The sequence below is a fragment of the Amblyraja radiata genome, chromosome 34 (assembly GCF_010909765.2).
Source record: "Amblyraja radiata isolate CabotCenter1 chromosome 34, sAmbRad1.1.pri, whole genome shotgun sequence".
Taxonomy (NCBI): Eukaryota; Metazoa; Chordata; class Chondrichthyes; order Rajiformes; family Rajidae; genus Amblyraja; species Amblyraja radiata.
This window is the reverse complement of record NC_045989.1, coordinates 11,790,028-11,816,190: the sequence shown is the minus strand read 5'-3', so window position 1 is coordinate 11,816,190 and position 26,163 is coordinate 11,790,028.

Below are 26,163 nucleotides of genomic sequence, written 5' to 3'. Positions count from 1 at the left end.
CTCTTCACCCTCTCCTTACCACTCTCCCACTTTCCCCTTTCTTTTCTCTTCTCCCCTCACCCCCTCATCTCCCTCTTCTCTCCCACTCTCCCTCTAATTGTCTCCCCATCTTTCTGTCTCCCCCTTTCTCTCTCCCCCCTTTCACTTCCTCTCCTCTCTCTCTCTCTCTCTCTCTCTCTCTCACCCCATTTCTACGCTCCCCCCACCTGTCTCTCCTCGTTTTCCTTCTCCCTTTCTCTCCTGTCTCTTCCCCTTCCCCGCTCACTCCCCATCTCTCTTTCTCACTTTGACCACTCCCTCTCCCCTCACTCTCTCCCCCCTCTGCCCTCTCTATCCCCCCCCCCCCCCACTCTTTCCTTCTCCTGGTCCATTCTAGACCTACCAAGACAAGTACAGCATTGGCTTGGACAGAAGCCCTTTGCCCCTTGAGTCAACACCAGCTCTATGCCTGCCCAGTTCAGACAGCCGCACTCCCCTGACCTCTCCCTCTGCCAGAAAAACACATTTCATTCTGATGTCTATCCATCTCCTTTTCTAATAGAAATTGTGGCCGCTCTTATGCACTGTGGGCAGGTGACGCACCTTTCAACATCACATCCACAACCAGGGTCCTCACAGTTTGCCTCTCATCTCATTGCTCCCTGACCCACGATGTCCAACAACACTTTGAACTTAAAACTTTCAGGCATTTCTCCAAAACTCTGAATCCTTCCGCGTGAGAGATCTGGTCTTCCCTTGCGAAATCTCTTCGACAACCCTGAAGACCGTCCCTTTATTCCCCTCAACCCTGGTCAGCTGTACAGCTCCTGTTTGATTTTGTAGCTGAAGGTGGTCACCAGTGAGATTCCAAAGAGCTCGACACTCTTCCCACACCGGAGTGGTCCAGATAGTGTGATGAAGCTAAGTGCAGGGGCATGATTACACAGAGTGCAGGTGATACGCCAGTCAGTCAGAGGGTAAACTGTGGACTGCAGGAAGATGCAGCTGGACTGGACAATTAGACAGAAAAGACGAAAATTGGATTTAATGCAGGTAAGTGTGAGGTAAGAGGAGGGGAGTAGTTGAGGCCATTTAATTATTCAGCCTGAAGAAGGGTCACGATCCAAAATGTGGGTGTTTCTCTCTGACAACTGCCAGAAGTGTCCTACGCTAGACACAAATTGCTGAGTGCTGTAACTCAGCGGGTCAGGCAGCATCTCTGGAGAACAGAAAAGGTCCTTTACTCCAGAGATGCTGCCTGTCCCACTGAGTTACTCCAGCATTTTGTGTCCATCTTCCATGTAAACCTGCATCTGCAGTTCCTTCCGACACATGGTTAGTTGTTAGTTAGTTGTTAGTCTATTATTATTGTCACGTGTACTGAGATACAGTAAAAAGCCTTTTGTTGTCTGCTGCTATCCAGTCAGCGAAAAAACTATACACGATTACAACCAGGCCGTCAGATACAGGTTCAACAGATACAGTATGGAGGCTATGACATTTAGTGAAAGATGAAGTGCAGTAAAGTCTGATTAATGAGGTAGATGGGACATCAGTATGATCATATTAATCCGTCTGAAGAAGGGTCTCAACCCGAAACGTCGCCCATTCCTTCTCTCCAGAGATGCTGCCTCACCCGCTGAGTTACTGCAGCATTTTGTGTCTCCCTTTGATCATATTGGATGATGGGAGAGGCTGGAGGGGCCGAGTGGCCTGTTCCTATCCCACTTTATCTTGTGTTCTCATGTTCTCATGCATTTAGGGATACAATCAGTGGCAGGGTAATGAGTGATGTGAAGGAACAGAGGGTCCATGTCCACAAATCCTTAAAGGAAGCAGGACGTCACTAGACTGGGCGAGATGAAAAGGCATTTGGAATGTGTTCCTTTAGTAATCAAGGGCCTGGAGGCTATACTAGAACTGAATACCTGTCCGTTAGTCTACAGATTGATGCATACTGCATGCTTTGTTTTTATTTCAGATTTCTGTCATCTGCAGGTAATTTTTGCTTCTTGGTCTATTATCTTGCTGGCTTACAGCCACCTCCATCCGTCTCTCTCCCTCCAATCTCTTCTTTCTCTACTCAAGTGCTTCAGGACTAAAGATTTAATGCCACATTGCTAGGTTGCATCTTAAAAAGTAATTTTACTTAATTGAAAGCAGTGAAATATCATTAGTGTGTCATGATGCATATTCAAATTGGCCTCCTGTGTGTTCCACGAAGATTACTGTGATATTACCTCATGTTCACTCTTTCTATTCTGCCATTTTGAATCCTCATGCAGTGTTAATTAAGCAAAGAGCTACTAAATTATTAAGACGATCTACAATCTGTGTCTGAGCTCTTCAATTGTGACCCCCCTCGCCCCATCCCCACTGAATGTCCTTGCTCTGGACAATTTTACAAATCACTCCCCTTCCTGCTAGTGCTCCTGCATATTTAATAACTTGTTGAGCTTTTAATCAATGTCATTGATGGAGATCCACACACAACAAACACCCGTGTCATGAATAATTAACTCCGTTTAACTCAAAGTTGCCTCGTCACATCTTGAGCGATCAATTCTCTGAATGTTGGGCAGCAGCAGATCCAGATGCTCGAGTGTGGATAGGTGGGGAGGGGTTAGTCCAGGGGGTGGGGGGGGGATTGTGAGAGGAGGGGGGTGGGAGTGAATGCTGGTGGATGTAATTGAGGGAAGAGGCGGGAACTGATAGGCTCTTCATTAGTATGGGTGTCAAGGGCTATGGGGAGAAGACAGGAGAATGGGGCTGAGAGTGAGAGATAGATCAGCCACGATCGAATGGCAGTATAGAGTTGATGGGCCGAATGGCCTAATGCTGCTCCTACAACTTATGGACTTACGAGAGAGAGGGAGGAAGGGAGAGGGGAGGGGAAAGAGGAGGGAGAGAAAAGCAAGATTGAGTGAATAGTGGAGTTTGTTGTGGGGGAGGAACATGTGGTGAAGGAGTGGCGGGATAAGGAGTGGATGGGAGGGAGGGGAGGAACAGAGGGCATAGGGAGGAGATGGGGAGTGTGGAAGTGGCTGAGTGTGAATGTCAGAGAGGCAAGGAGGGGAAGAGTGGATGTGTAGGACCAACCGAGGTGTGATGGAGGGAGATTGGGAGGAGGATGAGTGGGTGAATGTGGGGCACGTGGGTTGGAGTGGCATGAGGGTTTGGGGGGGGAAGTGACGAGAGAGGGATTGGGAAAGAATGGGGCTGAGAGGCACTTGAGGGACAGTTTAGTTTAGTAATACTGTTCCGGATCAGGCCCTTCGGCCCACTGAGTCCGTGCCGACCAGCGATCCCCATGCACACTATCACACTAGGGTCATTTCACAATCTTTACCGAAACCAATTAACCTACAAACCTGTACGTCTTTAGAATGTAGGAGGAAACCAGAGCACCCGGGAAAACCCCACGCAGTCACAGGGAGAACGTACAAACTCCGTACAGACAGCACCTGCAGTCAGGATCGAACCCCGGACTCTGGCGCTGTAAGGCAGCAACTCACCTGCTGTACCAGTGTGCTGCCTTTAAGGGGAAGGGCAATCGAGGAAAAGGATTCGAGACACAGACGAGAGGGACAGAGTTTGGTTTATCAAAGGTTGGGGAGGAAACAGGCTGACCTGTAACGTTCAATCAATGGTGAGATACTCGGGACAGAACTGGAAGGGAAGGGAGGACAGATGCCACTAAGGTCTGTCAATAATCCAACATCAAACCCCTTCCTCACCTTTAATTAATGACGCCATTAACTCAGACAGCCGCTGTCACTTTATGCAATTTAATCAATATTTTTGAAATGTTCTTCTCCTTCTGTTATTAGCCTCGAACACAGCCTAACCTGGCCCACATTGACATATATTAGAAAGGGAGATTCACAAAAGCAGTTTGAGGTCATTGCTCGGAAATGTGGTTGGGTGCCGGAGACCTCTCAGCATGGCCAGCACGGTCAGGGGTAAAGTCACCCCTTAAACCAACCCGCAGCACTGTGAGATGACCACCTCACTACTGAGCGCCAATGTAATAGGGTGTCACTGAGTCCAGTGTGAGCTGGGTAGGACAGGCGGGGAGAGATTGAGTAATACAGGGTGGCACGGTGGTGCAGCGGTAGAGTTGCTGCCTTAAGGGCCTGTCCCACTTACGCGACCTTTACAGGCGACTGCCGGCACACGTCATAGATCGCCAAAATGTTCAACGTGTTGAAAATTCAGCGGCAACCAGAGAGAAGCTACGACTCTTTGGAGACTTCTCACGACCATAGGCTGTATGGTGGTGAGAGGTCTCCTATGGTGGTGAGAGGTCTCCAAAGAGTCATAGCGTCTTTCTGGTTGCCGCTGTTGAAGATTGAAAATTTTGGTGACCTATGACAGGTGCCGGCAGTCGCTTGTAAAGGTCGCATAAGTGGGACAGACCTAGCGGCGGAAACCTGGGTTCGATCCCCACTACAGGTGCTGTCTGTACGGAGTTTGTACGTTCTCCCCGTGACCTGCGTGGATTTTCTCCGAGATCTTCGGTTTCCTTCCAGACTCCAAAGAGGTTCAGGTTTGTAGGTTAATTGGCTTGGTATAAGTGTAAGTTGTGTGTGTGGGCTGGCGTTGATGTGCGGGGATCGCTGGTTGGAGCGGGCTCGGTGGGCCGAAGGGCCTGTTTCCACGCTGTATCTCTAAATTTAACTAAACTAATAATACACATCAGTGATGAACTGCTCATAAACAAATGAGCACACAGTTGATGCCTGGCAGCGATTTGCAAGAGCACACTGAGGTTTTTAAACTGACCTCACAATTTCCATTCTGCTGCAGTGTGGGGATATCAGCTACTAACTGCTTACAAAGAGTAATCAGCAGGCACATTTGCATCATTCATCCACCAAGGCCCACTCATCTTCTGTCACTCTCAATATAAGTGGCCTATAATGGTTGAGCACATGTGTTTTGTAGGTCAGGCATCAGGTAAGGGTCATGGGCAGGATGAGACCATGGAGGGAATTGGACATAACACAGACATTCCAACATCTGCATTAGGACATAGAACTGTACAGCACAGGAAGAGCCCCTTCGGCCCACAATGTCTGTGCTGAAGTATGTAGTCTTATGCATCGGAGAATCTGTTGGTTGAACCATATGTAGGGTCTCGACACGAAAGTCGCCCATTCCTTCTCTCCAGAGATGCTGCTGCCTGTCCTGCTGAGTTACTCCAGCTTTTTGTGTCTTATCTTCATAGACTTCACTAATCCAGGGCCCAGAACTAATGTTCCTGTGCTGAAGTATAGCACCATCTCTTGCACCATCAAAAGGGAGCAAACTATTTAATGTTTTATCTAAGGGGAGGGATCTTATGAGCTTCAGAAATGCTTTGGAGTCTAACTTTAGGCTTTTGTTTACAGGTCTAGGTTCTAGAGTTGAATCTCCACCTGGGTGCATTGTAAATATAATCCGCGTACGTTTTGATGAGAACTACTTGTAAAAAAGCTAGCTCACTGCAGACTGCCTTCCATTTGTGTTTCTTCTCCCTGCACCGTTGCTGAGTGCCAATAGGGCATAGCTGTTCCAGAGCATGACAGAATCCCTGCTTAACTTGGCCCATGCATGCAAATCTATCCACACCACCACTACCTTGCATGTTATCGTTGCAAATTAATGCAAATGTCTGCACACAAGTCAAGAGTTTCTGCACCGTAGACAAATACTATGCAAAGTCTCCATTGTTAGTAAAAAGGTAGAACAGGTTTACTGTTTAAAGGAGCCGCAATCTTCCCCTTCCCAAAAGCTGCGGAGCTGGTACCAGCCTGGAATCCCCCTCTCCCTAGTAAGACCGGCCCACTATCTTGAGTCAAGGGATATGGGGAGAAGGCAGGCACGGGTTATTGATAGGGGACGATCAGCCATGATCGCAATGAATGGCGGTGCTGGATCGAAGGGCCGAATGGCCTCCTCCTGCACCTATTTTCTATGTTTCATTTAGACCCCGCGCTGAAATTCTGCGCTTAAATCCTCTCCATCACTTCCTTCTTCCAACTTCAGAATGCCACATCACTGCAGCCCCCTCCTGCAGTTTCTGGTGGGAGCTGAAACCCTCTTCCATGCCCCCCGCTGATAGTCCCCACTGTTTGTCCAATCCCCTGCCCACTGTTTTCTCCTGTTCAAAAACCAAGCGGCAGTATTTAATTGCCAGTCCCTCTTTATCTTGAGAAGGTGGTGATGATGAGCCGCCTTCTTCAACCGTGGCCAGTCCTCGAGGAATGAGTTCACCCAAAATGGTTGTAATGGCAATATCAATTGCAAATGGCTCCTACAATGGTGTTAGAGAGCAGGTCCCAGGATTTTGATGCCGTGACAGTGAAGAAACGGTGACATATCTCCACGTCGGAATGGCAGGTTGTGTTGGAGGGCAACGTCCAAGTGGTAGTTGAAACAAGGAACTGCGGATGCGGGTGTGTGCCAGAGATGGACTCAATGGGTCAGACAGCATCTCTGGAGAAAAAGGATGGGTGACATTTCGGGTCGGGGTTCTTCTCCAAACTGAAAGCAGGGGGTTGGGGGAGGGTGGGTTGAAGAGCTGTAGGTGGGAAAAGGCCAGGACCAATTGAATGAATGAATAAATGAATGAATGAATGAATGAATGAATGAATGAATGAATGAATGAATGAATGAATGAATGAATGAATGAATGAATGAATGGATGAATGAATGAATGGATGGAAACGATATTGTCACATTGACAAGTCACAGTGACATTCACCCTAGTGTGCAGGATGGCGCCAGTGTATATACGACGGAATGATCGCTGGTCGGCGCGGACTCGATGGGCTGAAGGGTTTTTTTTCGTCACCGTATCTCTAAAATAAATTAAAATAGGTGACCACCAAGAGATCCATTTGGGAAATCAGAACAAACTTCTTGAGAATCTGTATCTCCCACTCGCAGGGAGTGACTGAGACAAATGGCCAGGTGGATTCGAGGGTGAGGCAAAGAGAGGGACAGATTGAGATGAGGATATTTGGGAACAGGTCCAGGTCTCCACCAATGTAATGGTCCATCCCAATAATCGGACTGGCTGGAATTCTGCCATGTATTCGTAAAGAAACCTCGGCCCAGTGTTGGTCCAAGGATCATTTCCGAGCTTGGGGGGGGGACTTAGCCCTCTGTTGCTTTTGGCTCTACGCTGTTGAATAGGAAGACAGTTAAAGCAAAAGCACAACAACACCCATCTCAGCAGCCATGAGAAGTGAACCGTTCATCTTTGAGCTGAACCAGCCCGATGATGCATTTCATCGCAACGCTGCTCTCCACAGAAATCAAGTTCTGGGTAGTCTCAACGATGAAACAGTCTGGACCCCCCCCCCCCCTTTGAGCAAAGGCCACAAACCGGCATTTATCTGTTTGCAAATATTCAACACTACGTCCTTTCACAGGGACACGATAGTCAAGGACTCCAATCGTTCATCTTCACCGCAAGCCCGAAATATTGTTGGATTTTCTTTTAAGGTTTTTTGATGCCAATCAAAGGGTGTTTTCTAATTTGTTGCTAAGGAGCTTTGTCAGTTAATCGCTCCCGCCTGCCACATACCCTGATCATAACATATTCCGCAGATGTGCGGAGCCCAGTTCACGGTACCTGTGGGAATCGCTGCACTCAGGCTCAAAGACTCTGTCCTCTTTATGATCAAAACTGTTTTTTTCTTCGTCCCGATTCCCAAGTGGGAAGCAAAGATCTTAGAGCAGAGCAAGATGGGCTACTCCTGCGAAATACAATGGGCTGACGTGTAGTACGCTACGGAGGGGATCCTGGGCATTTTTCCCCCGCCCATTTTAGTAACCGAGCCTACCTGACCCGACCCGACTCGCAGTGTAATCAATGTTGCGGGGCAACAGTTTGTGTGTGTGATATAGGGTTAGATTCATAATTCTGTCAGTTCATACTTCTGGTCAAGAATAAAATTTGACTCTGGTAATTGTCTTTTTTAATGTTTTTTAAATCATTTCTTTTAAAATGGCTCACAAGCAGTGTTTGAGTTGATTTTGTAGTAACCGGAACCGACCCGACTCGCAGGGTAATTGACATTGCGGGGGAAGTTTTTGTGTGTGATATAGGATTAGATTCATAATTCTGTTAATTCATAATTCTGTTAATTCTTGTTAAAGAATAAAATGTTTATAAACACACATACATGAATGTGATATAAATGTATAGAATCATATAACACACACAATTATATTTCTTCTGATCCAATGATGAACTTTATTTCAGACTAGACAAGGGACATTAAATAAGAAACATTGTAAACCTACCCGCAACTTCACACACACTAGGCCTTATCCCACCCCCCCGGCACTCCCTCGCCTGCCCCCACACTACAATGTCTCCCCCCCTCCTATGCCTCTCTCCCGCTGCCCCGGGCCCCACACTCCCTCTCCCTGCTGCGGAAACAAAGATCCGATCTTTGGCCGGAAGCAAGATGGCGGAACAAGATGGCGGGGACTGGTCGCTAAAATGAGTCCTATAATCACCCATGAATCCGCCCATGAGCGTACTACACGTTTGCGTGAGAGTAACCCATCTTGCTCTGCTATAAGATCTTTGGTGGGAAGTGACCTCAGGCAGTGGCACTGATCAATAATGTGCAGGTTGGACTGTAGCAGATATTACAGTTACACCGTACCACTAGTAAATAGCATTCACGGTCGGGGGCAACACAGCAACCCACACACGCCATAGAGGGTAGCTGGAGAAACTCAGCGGGTGCAGCAGCAACTATGGAGCGAAGGAAATAGGCAACGTTTCGGGGCCGAAACCCAAAGGGTTTCGGCCCGAAACGTTGCCTATTTCCTTCGCTCCATAGATGCTGCTGCACCCGCTGAGTTTCTCCAGCACTTTTGTCTACCAGTGCAGTACTCTGATCAGCTTCACATCACGTCCGGAGTGGTCTTTAACATACAATGTATGTGCAGATAACAGAACACTGAGAAGCACCCTTTAATAGAAAGCAGGATGGCTTGGACTTGGCTTTCAAGATTGGTGAAGAATCACACCCAGCCAATTCCTCATTAGATCAGGGGCTGATGGGCCTGTGGGATAATATCTGGTTACTTCAATGAAGCATTGAGCTGGTGACGTAATGTTCTGGTTACCATTTTACGTGAGGAAAGCGATTCAATTCCAGTCATGTGGAGGCTTCTTTCACATGGTGAGGAGAATTGTTTCCTAGGAAACAGGACACTAATTGCCTGCCTTTTCTTCAAGCTTTCAAGCCTGCGCATTGACCACTGAATGGGAATTAAGTGCAAGTCGAGCACACTCTGATCGGCAGCCATGACCTATAAATTAGAGGGAAAATAGGATTGCCAAAGGAGAGGGTTCAATAGGCGAGTGGAGTCAGCGGGAGACCGGTGCGTGTGTGAGGTTTCACTCCTGCACCGATTCCTGCGGTCTCAGCAAAGCACACACACATATGTACACATCTGTACGCGCACACACGTGGGCGTACACACCCTTACATACATCGACACACACACACGCCACACACCCATAACTATATCGATATACACATGTGCACGCGGATGCACACACATCAATATAGACACACATATTTGCACACACACACACATAGGCCCAGGCATACATTGCTACACACACCCATATGTACATCAATATATACACACAAGCATGCACACTATATGTGAATTAAGTGAATATATATAACAGTGTGCATGCTTGTGTGCATATATATATACACACATACACACCTACATCAAAATGCACACACATACACGCCATGCGCATTGTACCGTACCTTTCGCTGTACCAATGACAAAAGACAATAAAGTATCATCATCATCAAATTGACACATTTGTACACTCACATTAGATGCCACAAACACGCTAAGATTTCCACACACATCTATATATACAAATCCATACTACACACACACACAATCATATGCTCATTTACATACAGTTATCTATAAACACAGACCCGCATTAACAAATGCATTGATTTATTGAAGCATGCACAGTTATACACACACCTTTCAACACATGTAACCACACATATATTTACACATATTTTAAAGCATGAGGATAGAGAAAACACATACATGGAAATGTACACGCTCACACCCAGACATACACATCACACACCCGCGCACGCGCACACACACACACACACACACACACACATCACACACACACACACACACATCACACACACACACACACATCACACACACACACACACATCACACACACACACACATCACACACACACACACACACACACACACACACACACACACACATCACACACACACACACACACACACACACACACACACACACACACACACACACACACACACACACACACACACACATCACACACACACACACACACGCACACACACACACACACACACACACCACACACACACACACAGACCACACACACACATCACACACACACATCACACACACACACACACACACACACACACACACACACACACACAGATACACACACACACACACACACACACAGACACACACACACACACACACACACACACACACACACACACACACACACACACACACACACACACACACACACACACACACACACACACACACACACACACACACACTCACTCACGTCCACTTGGTTGGAGCCAGATCACCATGACAAAGGTCTGGATCTGTTTCCCCAGTCTGCCTGCAGTGTTATTGTCAGACGTGCTCCTCAGAAGTCCCAGATGAAACAATGACCGAGAAGGAGCCTCTCAATTCACTGAAGACCATGTAACCACACTCCATAGAGACAAGGCAGGCATTAAATCAGCCTACAATTACAGCCAGCCACGCTTTCACATCTCATTTGGTGTCACCACCTTGAATGTATGACGTCCCCCTCTTTCTTTCAGTGGCAATGTAATCCGTCAAAGGACCATTAGGGGAGCGGAGGAATGCAAATTATGCAAACGATCATTCATGCTACATTTGCTGGAGCATGCTGGGGAACTAATGGCTTCCCTGGTGTCAGCAGGGAATAAACAATTACTGAGCAGAAATGACTGAATGTTCCAGGGAGACTGGAAGATACTGCCTGTGCACAAACATAGTCGAGTGTTGTTTGAATTGAATCTGGAGTGATCTTTAATCCATGCTGCCTGAGAACAGGAGGAGCTCATTTAGCCCATCGAACTGAGTCGTTCAATATCAGAGCTGAACTCTGACTTGACTCCATAACAACCTAGTTTCCCAAACCATTGATTAACAATTTTACATTTTAAATTAACAAATGGCCTGACACCAGCGTGTCCATTAATGGAAAGGACTGAAGAAGGGTCCTGACCTGAAACATCGCCTGTCCATGTTCTCCGGGGATGCTGCCTGACCCACTGCGTTACTCCAGCATTTTATGTCTTTCAATGAAAAAGCGTTGCAAGTCAGCAGTCCCAGGGCTAAAGTCTGGGGCCTTTCAAATGAGACAGTTTAGTTAGTATAGTTTAGTTTAGTTCATTGTCACGTATACTGAGACACAGCAAAAAGCTTTTTGTTGCATGCTAGACTATAGATGATTACAATCGAGCCCGTCCAAGGTGTACAGACACATGATACAAGGAATAAGGTCCAGTAAAGTTCGAATAAAGATAGTCCAATAGTCTTCAATGAGGTAGACTGTAGCTCAGGACTGCTCTCTAGTTGTTGGTGCCAGTTGCTTGCCTGAAGAAACTGTCCCTGATTCTGGAGGTGTGTGTTTTCACTCTGCTGTACCTCTTGCCTGATGAGAGAAGAGGGAGAGACTCGTCCTTGATTAGGCTGGTGGCATAACAGCGTGCAGTGCAGATGGAGTCAATGGATGGGGAGGTTGGTTTGTGCGATGGTCTGGGCTGCGCCCACAATTAAAGTGTATGTATTAAAGTGAAGTCTTATCTGCTCTCTTCGATGGACGGAAATAACCTCAAGGAAGGACACCAAAGGGGTTCTCCCAGGCTGATATTTACCCCTCTTATCAACATCACCAAGCAAAGAATATGGGGGCAATATATACAATTATGACAATAGACAATAGGTGCAGGAGGAGGCCATTCAGCCCTTCGAGCCAGCACCGCCTTTCAATGTGATCATGGCTGATCATCCCCAATCAGTACCCTGTTCTCACCTTCTCCCATATCCCACGACTCCGCTATTTTTAAGAGCCCTATCTAGCTCTCTCTTGAAAGCGATAAGGGAAATAGATTGGGAGGAAACGCTTTACCACAGAAGAGTGTCTAAAACTACACAACACAGGTGCAGGGTAGCGGTAAGTTTAGAAGGAATCTGGGAAAAAGTTTTCTCACGCAGAAGGTGGTTGATATCTGAATCAAACTGCGTGAGGGGGTGGTGGAGGCAGAGACTCTCGCCGTGTTCATCTCTGGATAAACATTTGAATCCACAAGGCACATAAGGCTACAATGTGTAAGGAGGTAGACAAAAAGTGCTGGAGTAACTCAGCGGGTCAGGCAGCATCTCTGGAGAGAAGGAATGGGTCCCGAGTCGAGACGATTCTTCAGACTGAGAGTCAGGGAAGAGGGAAACCAGAGATATGGAAAGGTACAAAGAATGGTTTGTAACAGGATCAATCAAAGCCAGGATCGATGAGAGTGGGAGAGCAGGAGGGGGAGCAGCTGAAAATGGGATTGGCAGAGAGATGGTCCCGAATAGTTGACCTGGACAAGGTGGACCATACTGTGCTGTGTGTTTTGTGCAAATCAATGACTCGTTTTTAGTTTAGAGGGACAGCGCAGAAACAGGCCCCTATCCTACACACACTAGGGACAATTTTGCATTTATCACCACGCCAATTAACTTCCAAACCTGTACGTCTTTGGAGTGTGGGAGGAAACCGGAGATCTCAGAGAAAACCCCACGCAGACCACGGGGAGATGGTCAAACTCCGTACAGACAGCAGCAGTAGTCGGGATCGAACCCGGGTCTCTGATGCTGCAACGTGCCTCCCTCTCTGATCTGATCTCCCCTTTATAACAGTGAGTGCAGCCTGTGGGATTAGCCACCGTGCCCCCTGTGAGGCTGCTATAATGACACTAGGAAACGACTTCATCACAAAGTAATGTTGCAACAGATTATTTTGACCAGAACCTTGGCCAAATTCCTTTGGTCGACACACAGGGTTTGGCTGAGATGTGTGAAAGATATCTTCAGTTGATTTTTTTTCCTGAGTGAAAGTATTTAGTTCCCTCCAGGGCTGGAGCAGACAGACAGACCAATTACAATACAACATCTCAAAACTTCCCCGGGCTAAGATGAGATAAACTGGCAAAGATGTTTTTCTCTCTCGCAGACAGGAAATATTTCTGACCCTAGTCTCACCCCAATCTAGGGGCGAGGAGACAAGTTCACTGGCATCTGAGTAACGACGGCAATGGTGCGAGCAGCAGATGCTTGAGATGTTCGTAGCGATTCCTTTATCTTTTATTAATTTCCAAAATAAACTTCATTCTCACAAAATGTATACAAGAAATATAAATCAATGTGTGGGGAGTAACTGCAGAGGCAGGATTACACTGACGATCGACAAAAAGCTGGAATAACTCAGCGGGACAGGCAGCATCTCTGGAGAGAAGGTATAGGTGACGCCTCGACCCAAAATGTCACCCATTCCCTTCCCTTCTCTCCAGAGATATTGACTGTCCCGCTGAGTTACTCCAGCATTTTGTGTCTTTCTTTACGTTTACGTTTACATATAAAATTATTAAAGGACTGGACAAGCTAGATGCAGGAAAAATGTTCCCAATGTTGGGCGAGGCCAGAACCAGGGGCCACAGTCTTAGAATAAAGGGGAGGCCATTTAAGACTGAGGTGAGAAAAAAACTTTTTCACCCAGAGAGTTGTGAATTTATGGAATTCCCTGCCACAGACGGCAGTGGAGGCCAAGTCACTGGATGGATTTAAGAGAGAGTTAGATAGAGCTCTAGGAGCTAGTGGAGTCAAGGGATATGGGGAGAAGGTAAGCACAGGTTATTGATAGGGGACGATCAGACATAATCACAATGAATGGCGGTGCTAGCTCGAAGGGCCGAATGGCCTCCTCCTGCACCTATTATTTACATTTCTATGTTTCTAGTATCTTCTCGTCTATGTATTCATAATGTTGTCAAGGCTGCACATTCATAGTGTTGTCAAGTTTAGTTTAAAGATGTAGCAGGGAAATAGGCCATTCGGCCCACCGAGTCCACACAACCATCGATCTCCTGTTCACAATGGTTCTATGTCATCCCACTTTCCCATCCATTCCCTTCACACTAGGGGCAATTTACAGAGGCCAATTCACCTACAAACCCGCATGTCTTTGGGATGTGGGAGGAACCCGAAGCGCCCAGAGAAAACCCACGCGGTCACAGAGAGAATGTACAAATTCCACACAGACAGCACCTGAGGTCAGGATCGAACCCGGGTCTCTGCCCCTCTGGCAGCTCAACCAGCTGAGCCACTGTGCTGCCCTAAGTTAACGCATCCCCTGTACAACACATCAGTGCCTCTCCTGTGGCCTCCTTGAGAAGCACACACTTCACGTTACACAGGACCCAGCTCCTTGTGACCAGTGGTGGAAGGACCTGAGACTGCGGCCCTCCTCTCTGCATTGGCTGCAGCAAGCTTCAGGTCATCAGTCTTTAGGGGCGGCACTGTGGTGCAGCTGCTAGAACCGTCGCCTCACAGCGCCAGAGACCCACGTTCAATCCTGATCACAGGCACTGTCTACGTGGAGGCTGCACGTTCTCGCTGTGACCACGTGGGTTTCCTCTGGGTGCTCTGGTCTCCTCCCACATCCCAAAGACATGTTGTTTTGGAAGCTAATTGGCCTCTGTAAATTGCCCCTAGTTTGTAGGGCGTGGATGAGAAAGTGGAATAACATAGAATTAGTTGATCGATGGCCAACTTGGACTCAATGGGCCGAAGGGCCTTGTTCCCATGCAGTATCTTTCAATCCTGCTATATGACTTTTGCAGGTTGTATGCAAAACAAACATTCCACATGTGACAATGAAGTGTCATTGAATTAATAGCCTGACCATTTTTGTCTAAAATCCTATGCTTGTTCTCTGTACATAACACATGCTGAACTCGCTGAAGACAGGAAGCCCCAGTCAGTCATGGTATCCAACACTAATATTATCATGACTTCTGTTCAATCAAGGCAGACTGCAGTGCAATAAATTAAACAATAAACTAGCATTATTTTTGCTGGAGATGAGGTTAAAATTGTGGGTAAAATAAGGACAAATGAAGGAAGACCACCTCTTCCCTCCCCACACTGTGGTCTCCAGCTGGAAAAAAAGGTCACAAAGTCCCGGAGTAACTCAGCGTGTCAGGGAGCATCTCTGGAGGACATGGATTGGTGACGTTCCAGGCCAGGACCCTTCTTCAGACTCTGTACGATATGGAATCGTGGACTCATGGCCCTTCCATGCACAGTCCGCCAAGCAGTTATGCTTCACACGGGGACAACAATGCATGTCGGTGTGTCTCGGGTTAATGAGCTCACAGATTGAAAATGTACAGCTTTGTCCCACACGAAAGGAAGGGCTTAACGGGGGCTTATGGAACGTAAGGCTGAAGGTACAGTCATTTAAATCCGACCCACTGATGGTGAGACTCGTTCCTTTAACAAAAATGGAATAATTTCAGTGTTTTCATTCAGCTGAGATGGGTTGTCCTAGTGAAAACCCTGCCTTACAAATAACATCCTGCTTTTGAACTTAACAAAGAAAAAAATTCAACACAGGATATCCAAGAGTCAAGGGAGACTTTGAAGAGAAAAAGTTTTTATGTTAAGATCTGCGGCTTCACCTCTGGAATAGTCACTGACCCTGCAGTTTGCTATCGGATTGAAATTTAAATAAAGAACAGCTTAAAGGATCCTCCCTGATGTTATAACTCCTTTGTGACTGTAAATATCACAAAGAATATGTTTCAATCTTACTTTTGAATTTAGGCTTTGATTATATTGGAGAAGGAATGGATTTTCAAGCAGTTGAGCTGGGAGCTATGGATGAAGGCAGTGACGAGGTGTAAAGATGCTATCTTGTTCTCATAAGAATACAGGAAGCATTAGCAGGAGCAGGCCATTCAGCCCCTTCAGACGGTTCTGTCATTAAATAAGATCATGGCTGATCTTATCCTCCTGCTCCCTCCCCTTCCTTCTAGACTCCCTTGTTGTTCAGGAAGGAACTGCAGAAGCTGGTTTTCACCGAAGCAAGACACAACATGCTGGAGTAACTCAGGGGACAGGCAGCATCTCTGGAGAGAAGGAATGGGTGGTGTTTCGGGTCGAGACCCTTCTTCAGATCTTACTCTTACCCATATCTCTAGGCTCCCTCTCCCCTGACTCTCGGTCTGAAGAAGGGTCTCGACCCAAAATGTCACTCACTCGTTCTCACCAGATACGCTGCCTGTCCCGACGAGTTACTCCAGCATTTTGTGTCTATTCCTGTTGTTTAAATGTCTGTCGATATCCTTCTTAAACACAATACTCACCTCCCACCCCCCCTGCCCCCAGCAATCAGTAACAGATGGCAACAGATGCTGCTCCACTACAAAGGTACATTCTATGTCAAGGATTGTATAATATCCCTCTCAGCTGGACCACCTCACAAGGTATGTGCATTTTATATTAATATTTTTGTCAATGTTCCAACTACATTATCTAATTATTAAATCTTCATGGAGTCCCATGATCTTTGCCACCAATCATCGACTGGTCCTGATGCAGGTCCTCAAACCAAAATGTTGATTATTGCTCTGTCTCCACAGATGCTACCTGCCCTGCTGTGTCCTTCCCGACCCCAGCATTGTGTTTGCCCCAGATCCCAGCATAGAAACATAGAAAATAGGTGCAATCGCCGGCCATTCGGCCCTTCCAGCCAGCACCGCCATTCAATATGATCATAGCTGCTCAACCAAAATCAGTACCCCGTACAGTCCTTGATGTGCCCAACTTATAGGGAGGGGATCAAGCACCCTGGGTTTTGGGAAGCCAGAAAATGTAGACTTTAGATAGACACAAAATGCTGGAGTAACTCAGCGGGTCAGGCAGCATCGCTGGGGAATATGAATAGGTGACATTTCTGGTTGAGACCCTTCTTCTGAAGAAACGTCACCTATTCCTTTTCTCCAGAGATGCTGCCTGACCCGCTGATTACTCCAGCATTGTGTGCCTATCTTCAGTGTAAGCCAACATCCGCTGTTCCTTCCAATGCAAATGTAGATTTTATGTTTTAGTTTGTGGAATAAAATGGCCTGTTCCTGACCTGCTCCTATTTCTTATTTTCATGTGTATTTATTCAATAATCTCAGTCCTGTAATCCTGCAAACATTGCAGTATGTGCAGGGGCAGGAGTAAGTCCAGGTTTGCCCTGCGATCCTTCTCTATAAAGAATAGAAACACAGCGCACTTGGAGAAAATAAATAATCAATTTCGATGTCTATGATATATAAACCCCGTATTCATAGTTATTGATTCTCACCGTTGTGTTACTCTTGCTCGTAGCAATGATGTTGCTGAGAGCTCCCGTGTCTTTCAGTTGTCTGATCTTGTCTCTCCTATGTAATGGTGACCTCTAGCCTCAGAGGATGACCCATGACCCAGAGCAGCTGAGAACAGAACGGTCAGTTTATAATGGGCGGCCAAAGAGAGGAGGAGGGAATGAAAGACTGTTATTTATGCCTCGCTCTTCTCTCAGCCCCTGCTCATCCAAAAGCATTTCAGTGGAGAGCACATTAAATAAATCTAAAATGTAAATGATAAAAAGCTAGTTTCGATAACCATGTAATCTCTGGATTGACATAAACCCCAAATGGTTCGCTGGCATCTGCTCGGGTGATCTGCACCCCTTCCCCATCTAGCCCACGTTGACTGATGGAAATAGGCCCTTTGGACCATCGAGTCAACACTGACCACTGTTAACCCCTTCACACTTATCCCACTCCCCACGCACCCACGGTAATTTACAGAGCGGGAATAACACACAACTAGTGTGAATGGGTAATCAATGGTCAACGTGGACTTGGCGGGCAGAAGGGCCTGTTTCATGCTGGATCTCTAAATAAGCTAAACTGGGAGATGGCTTGTGCTTGAATTCATCTAACATGGGCCGGCCATTATATGTCAGCTGTTCCATGGGCTTGGAGCAAAGTTTTAGTCCAATGGCAAGGAGGTCGAAGACAACTGGAGACCAGGCTCTGCTGCTTGGTGCACACAGATGAGGAACTTCTTGCTTTAAGCCTCCTTACACTGTGCCTCTAACCACCTCCCTCAGTCGCCCCACACCCCGCTTCACACAAGTATTACTACCTTAGGTTCTCCACCCAACATCTCCTCACTCTACAGCCCCTGGCCACTCGCTCTGTCCCAGTGAGACTATCCCCCAACCACCAGTGCCCACCCTCTTCAGGGCTGGCACCTCCTCACCCCTCACTAACCCCCGGGACCCGTACCTGAAGCTTGGCCCACAGCCTCCGAGCTTCTGCTAGAACAGGTCCGCTGCCCTACTGATGTGGGCCAAGGCCAGTCGATCATGACTCCCGGTGCGGAGGCTGGGAGATGGATGCCAGCTCAGCTGACTAAGGTGGATTCACTTTTGCATGAGAGGGAATGTTTCACTTGGTCTTCATGACCCCTCAGGCTTATACGCCTCAGAGCTGCATCAGGTCCAAGCCCCAGGAAGTCGGCAGGACTTGAACCCACCACCTGAGAGATGAGAGCTGACCACTGATGGTGGCACTGAGCAGGGCCTATGTTGACTGATTGAAAAATACAGCATGGAAACAGGCCCTTCGGCCCCTCGAGTCCACACTGACCATCGATCACCCATTCACATTAGTTCTGTGTGATCCCACTCTCACATCCACTCCCCGCTCACCCTTTGGCAACTTACAGAGGGGGGAATAACACACAAATGGCGTGGATGGGTGATCAATGGTCGGCATGGGCTTGGTGGGCAGAAGGGCCTGTTTCCATGCACACTCACGGCGATTTACGGCGGCCAGTTAGCAAGATTTGTGGGGGATGAAGGGAGGGATGAAGAGGGGAACAGACCCTACACCCAGTTACTGAATGGAAGATTTGATGACGCGGTTCGGGAATCTTCTGAATCCTAACATCGTCGGACAGTTTGACAAGTTAACTGCGGTTGTCTCTTAAGTCGGCGGAAAACAAACTAATTAATTAGGAAGACAAGCCGAGGGAAACAACAGATGTTTCTGCTGACACTTCAGCTGTCGTAGTGATTATCAACATTTATACAGAAGCCATCATAATATTACACAGAGAACCTGCCTATAGCTTGGAGTCTATTGGCATTTCTGTGATGTGCTCAATGGGTCCTGCTGTGTTCAATGTGTTCTCCCATTGTCTCTTTGGGCTACATCAGGTGCCACCTCTTTACTGCCACCTTTTGCCCCGATGCCCTCTGATCTAGGGATTTCTTTAGACAAAAGCTACTACCGATATTTCTCAGTGCTTTCAAATCCTTCCTCGCTGTTACTGAGATAGATCAAATGTGCGAGTGTAAAGGGCCTGTCCCACTTACGCAACTTTTTCGGGGACTTGCTGGCGCCCGTCATCGTCGCAGCAGGTCGCCGAAAATGTTCAACGTTGAAAATCCAGCGGCGACCAGAATAAGGTACGACTCTTTGGGCAACTGCTCACGACCAGACAGGCATCACCCCTGTAACATGTTGCTTGTATGGTTGTGAATAGTCGCCCAAAGAGTTGTACCTCAATAGGTAGAGAGAGAGAGAGAGAGAGAGAGAGAGAGAGAGAGGCGGTTGGGAACAGTGGGAGAGACAGAGACATAGAGAGAGTGAGAGAGAGAGAGCGCAACAGAAAGAAGGGGAGAGAGAATGTGAGACATAGGAATTGGTCAGCATGGGCAAGTTGGGCTGAAGGGCCTGTCTCTACACTGTATGACTATGACTATGCTTTACAGGAGGCATCATCAAGTAAAATTCAACACGAACAACATGTGGAGATAAAAAGCACAGATAATTGGTCAAACAGAGGGGGTTTAAAGGAGGGGAGAGGCAGAGGGGTTGGGGGAATGAATTCCAGAATGTGGGGTCCAGGTGTGTGTGCATGGTGGAACAGCGGAGACAGGGATATTCAAAGGCCAGCACCAGAGAAGGTATCAGGGGCAAGGGGTTTGAGGGCGGAGGTACATAGGGCTGGAGGAGACCACCGAGAAAGGGAGAGGTTGCATTTAAAATATTGGGATAGATAGGGTAGACAGTCAGCACCTTTTTCATAAGTTCATAGGTTATAGGAGCAGAATTAGGCCATTTGGCCCATCAAGTCTACTCTGCCATTCAATCATGGCTCCTCTCAACCCCATTCTCCTGCCTTCTCCCCATAACCCCTTTTCCTTGGGTGGGAATATCAAAGACTAGAGGGTCTGGCTATAAGATGAGATGGGTTCAAAGGTTCAAAGGAGATGTGTACGCCACTTTTTTTTTATACAGAGGGCAGTGGGTGTCTATAACATGCGGCTGGAGGCGGTAGTGGAGGCCAGTAAGATGGTGCCGTTTAAGAGGCTTTGAGATAGGAACATGGATATTCGGTGAAGGGAGGGATATGGTTCATATGTGGGTAGATGAGGTTTGTTTATCTTGGCATCATGTTCGGCACAGATATTGTGGGCCGAAGGGCCTCTGCCCATCCTGTGCTGGTCTCTGCCCTACGTTCCCAATGTTGGGCGAGTCCAGGACCAGGGGCCACAGTCTTAGAATAAAGGGGAGGTCATTTAAGACTGAGGTGAGAAAAAACCTTTTCACCCAGAGAGTTGTGAATTTATGGAATTCCCTGCCACAGAGGGCAGTGGAGGCCAAGTCACTGGATGGATTTAAGAGAGAGTTAGATAGAGCTCTAGGGCTAGTGTAGTCAAGGGATATGGGGAGAAGGCAGGCACGGGTTATTGATAGGGGACGATCAGTCATGATCACAATGAATGGCGGTGCTGGCTCGAAGGGCCGAATGGCCTCCTCCTGCACCTATTTTCTATGTTTCTATGTTCCACTATGAACCATGCAGCATGAACAGAAGCCATCGTTTACCTCAGGGAGAAAACACACAAGCCTTCTTAACAGGGCCAATTATAAACAGAGAAGTCTAATTGCCTTCTCCCTGGTCAGGGAACGAGAACAATTTTATTCTCATCATTTTCCCTTCAGAAAAGCCACCAGAGAGAGGAGTCGGTGGTTAAACTAACTCCCTCTAAGTTATGTGTGTGGCAGTGTGTTACTGGATTAAGACCCGGACAGGCTCGTAGTCAATAACGCAGAATCGGGGTGACTTACTAAGGTTAGGACGTAAATTGAGTGGTGGCAGCTCAGCCGCTGGTGGGGGCAGGGGGTAGGGAGAGAGATAAGGCTGGAGAGTAATTATTTCCATGTTATGTTAGTGTGGTCAGCCGACTGGGGCCACTTGTCTAACCGCGAGTGAACGACACAAAGTGCTTATGATGCTCTTACATCCGCTGTGATGAAATATGAGTTATTATAAAGCTATTAGAATCATTGCTATCCTAATGAAACCTCAAAATGCGATTTCACTGCTGGTTTCGGCTTGCTGTTAAACATGAATAATTCAAAGATATCACTTCTTTCAGCTAAAGTCCCAGGAGCTTATTCCGTCCATTGTCCATTATAATGGGTCATTATGTAGCCAGCGAATTTAATCTGTCAGGTTATCCAGCAGCATGAAAAAATGTATGAATAACAATTTTTGTGTAATAACCTTCAACTAACCTTTCAACTGAAGTGAATAATTCAAATCCTATTTTCATATCAATGGTGGAGTCAAGCCAAGGCAATTATCCTTTAGCTGCAAGGAAAGGGACATTAAAGTATTTTTTTCCCTCTCTGTCTGCAGTAGAAAGGGGAGGCAGAAAAGAGGGGAGGGTGGGGGAGGTAAACGAGGCAGTGGTTTTATTGGGTAGACAGACAGCCCTTGAGCCGGTCTGTGAGGAGTGCTTCTGCTTACTGAGGAGCTAACTCAGTAATTTACTAAATAACCTCTTTCAACACCCCCCCCCCCCCCCCCCCCCCCCCGCCCCCCCGCCTCACCTCCATCCCACTCCCTTCCTTTAGAAGGCAGAATCATGCATTTAAATTAATCTTTTCATAATCCGCTGATGTTACGGTACAGGTTTGATGGGATGATTGCGGACCAGGCACAGAGCAGTTTAGTGGCTGGGTGAGTATCGAGGCAGTAAAATGTTTAAATTCCTCCATCTAATTCAATAAATCAGAATTTAAAAAATGAGCACCAGCAATGATGATCCATGACTATTGCAGGCACAGGATGGGTGCGATGGGCCTCAACTCTGCCGACAGTAGATATGGGAAATTCCGTTGAGCCACAGGTACATCGGCACGGTGGCGCAGTGGTCGAGTTGCTGCCTTACAGCACCAGAGACCTGGGTTCGATCCTGACTGCAGGTTCTGCCTGTGCGGAGTTTGTACATTCTCCCCGTGACCGCGTGGGTTTTCTCCGGATGCTCCGGTTTCCTCCCACATTCCAAAGACGTACGGGTTTGTAGGTTAATTGGCTTCGGTAAAGTTGTAAATTGTCCCTAGTGTGTACAATCGTGCTAGTGCACGAGTGATCGCTGGTTGGCACGGACTTGGTGGGCCGAAGGGCCTGGATGTCTAAAGTCTAAAGGGCCAGACAGTGAGCAGAAAATCTGCTTTTGTGATGTTAATTGATCAATAAATAAGATCACATGAAATAAAAGCTTGTATTCTAGGTGGTTCCGCCTTATCAAGTCTACTTTGCAGTCAGAAGATCATGGCTTATTAAATTCCAGCTCCTATTTCTGCAATATACACATTTTCCATGTTAATAAGTACATAAAAGCTCTGGCTGCTAATCGAATTATTTATCCATAACACTGCCATACTTTCAATATTCTATACGTCTTAGGTATTGCAGGGAAAACATAAAATTGTCTGAATGTCTGAAGAAGGGTCTCGACCCAAAACGTCACCCATTCCTTCTCTCCAAAGATGCCGCCTGTCCCGCTGAGTTTTTTTTTTTGTGTATGGGTGTGGGTATGTGTGTGGGGGGCGGGGGGCGGGGGGGTGGGGGAAACTTTAAAAATCTATCCCCTGCACGGAGAACCCGACCTTTTCTCTGTCGGGTCTCCGTTGTCGTTGGGGCCTAGCACCGTGGAGCGGCCTCCAGCAGGAACGACCTGGGGCTCCAGTCACGGAGCCTGCGGACCTACTCACCATCGCGGAGCTGGCCGAGTTCGGAGCGGGAGGAGCGGTGGTGGCGCTCGGCTGCGACCCGACCCCGGGGATTCGGAGGCTCCAACCGCAGGTCTGGCAGACAGGAACACCGGGAGCCCGCTGGTCCCTGCTGGGAGACCGCTTTTCGGGGCTTCCGCAACGGCGACTTCACCCGCCCGAGTTGCGGGGTTGAAGAGTACCTGGAGTGGGGCCTTACATCACCACCCCGCGCAGCTTGGAATGGCTGCGGGACTTGTTAGCGCCCGCCGGGGGCTCCAACACCAAGACCCGGAGCGTGGCCTTGCATCACCCGGCGCGGCGTTAATGGCCACGGGACAATTACCATCGCCCGCCGGGGGCTTTGACTTTGACTCTGACTCTGACATCGGGAGGGGAATGGGAAGTGCAGGGGAGAGATAAGTCTTTGCCTTCCATCACAGCGAGGAGGAGATGCGCTGTGATGGATGTTTGTGTAAATTGTGTTGTGTCTTGGTTATTTCTTGTGTGTATGACTGCAGAAACAACATTTCGTCTGAACCTCAATGGGGTTCAAATGACAAATAAATTGTATTGTATTGTATTGTATTGTATTTTATGCTGCCTGTCCCGCTGAGTTACTCCAGTCTTTGTGTCGATCTTCGGTGTAAACCAATATCTGCAGTTCCTTCCTGCACATCAAATTGTACTTACTCTAAACCGGTGACTTGAACTTACAAGTGAAGTTGGTCTCAAGAAGGGTCCCGACCTGAAACGTCGCCTATCGATGTTCTCCTGAGATGCTGCCTGCCTCCTTGACTCCAGCACTTTGTGTCTTCTTCATTAAGTGAAGGCTCCAAATGAGTCTGTTCCATTTCTGTTCATTGTCTTCCTTCACCAAACAGGAACAAATAACATTTGACCCACAGACAGACACTTTTCATTTCACTGCACATCTCGTATGCGTATGTGACGAATAAACTAAACTTGACTTGACTTGATAAGGCTGGAGTAACTCAGCAGGACAGGCTGCATCTCTGGATTGGAGAAATGGTCAAGACCCTTCTTCAGACCCAACCCGAAACGTCACCCATTCCTTCTCTCCAGAGATGCCGCCTGTCCCCGCTGAGTTACTCCAGCATTTTGTGTCCAACTTTGGTGTAAACCAGCATCTGCAGTTCCTTCCTGAACAACATTTGACCCATGGTGGAAGCAATAAAATTGGATCAACAATTGCCTTAAATTTGAAATCAAAAACCCAGTTTTAACTTACTGTTGTCCTGCCCCATTAAGGCAACGTACACATTGTGGGGTAGGAGATGTTATGTGTTAAGCAGCAGCTCTAGTCTCACCATTGACCCATATGGCTGAGGGTTCAGGTTGCCTTTGGGGAATCCAGCACACACTGGCTTGAAGGATGGAATGTTAGACTGAAGTTCCTCTTAGACAGGTGTAGAATAACCCATTCCACTGCCTGAAGAGCAGATGTGTTATCCAGTGGCGGACTGGGCCTAAAAATATTGGTTGCCAGGAGACAAAGGGGGCCCACCCACAACTACAATGCTATCATTTAACAGGGGCCCACTTGCCATCACTTGCTATCACTTGATCAGGGGCCCACTTGCCATCGGGCAAGCTGACACCCTGACCAGTCCGCCACTGGTGTTATCCATAAACTCCTAAACTATGTGATCTGTGGCAAGCGTGGCTGCTTTCTCCAACGGGCCGAATGCAACTGAGGGCAGTGTGGACCTGACACTTAATGAAGGTGGTTCATCCTTGTGAAAGGGCTCCTTGAAAGAAGTGAATTGACGTGATTGTAGGGCACCATAGCACCAAACTGCCTTGATCACAATGTAACCCATATTGAGTACGATATTGTGGACAACTTGAATGTATTCATGTATAGTGTATTTTTTTGACTGGATAGCACACTAACAAAAGCTTTTCACTGTATCTTGGTACACGTGACAATAATAAACAAAACTAAAAAATGCAAGCCATTTCTCTCGTCCCCTTCCTGTCTCTACCTCCCTCTTTGCCCCTTTCACACCCTCTCTTGTTCTCCCACATTTCTCCATGCACACTGCCCCTCAGTGAGAAGGCGGGCGGACAGTTATGGACTCAGTAGGGGATCAGTCGCCCCAGTTACCGTCACTCAATCACCTGCCAACCCTGCAGACCCTTTGAAGTCTCACATTGTGGCCGCTTGCTTCCATTGTCGGGGTAAGGTCAGAGTTCTTGGCCACTCTCAATGGTGTTATAACTACTGAAGCATTGTTTTGCTGATGGTTCAGTGGGTTTACTCCTGCTCCCGCTGCAGTTTCCCTGCAGCGTGTCAGACCTGACCTCGGTTCACTCCTAATTGATTCCAACATCTATCTAGGAAACACAAGTGCTTTCTCCGGCTGCATTCCTGTCTGACGCCGCTGCTGTAGAGGAGGCAAAGTTAATCGCAATGTCAGTTCCCAATCCGTGCTGTTAGCTGCTCTCAGCAAGGTTACACGTAGGGCACAACAGCAGCCCTTGCTCTGTGGATTAGACAATGCAATATTACACAAACTTCCTGCTCTGGGTTGTTTTGGATGGTTTCTGCTAGAATTGGTGAGAGCGCGCTTGGAATATAGTGTGTAGTTCTGGCCACCACACTACAGGAAGGAATGTGTTTACGCTGGTGTAGGAAGGAACTGCAGATGCTGGTTTACAACGAAGATAGACGCAAAACGCTGGAGTAACTCAGTGGGTCAGGCAGCATCTCTGGAGAAAAGGAATAAGTGACATTTCGGATCGAGACCCTTCTTAGAGTCTGAAGAAGGGTCTCAACCCGAAACGTCACCTATTTCGTTCCTCCAGAGATGCTGCCTGACCCGCTGAGTTACTCCATCTTTTTGCGGGTGTAGAAAAGATTCACAAGGATGT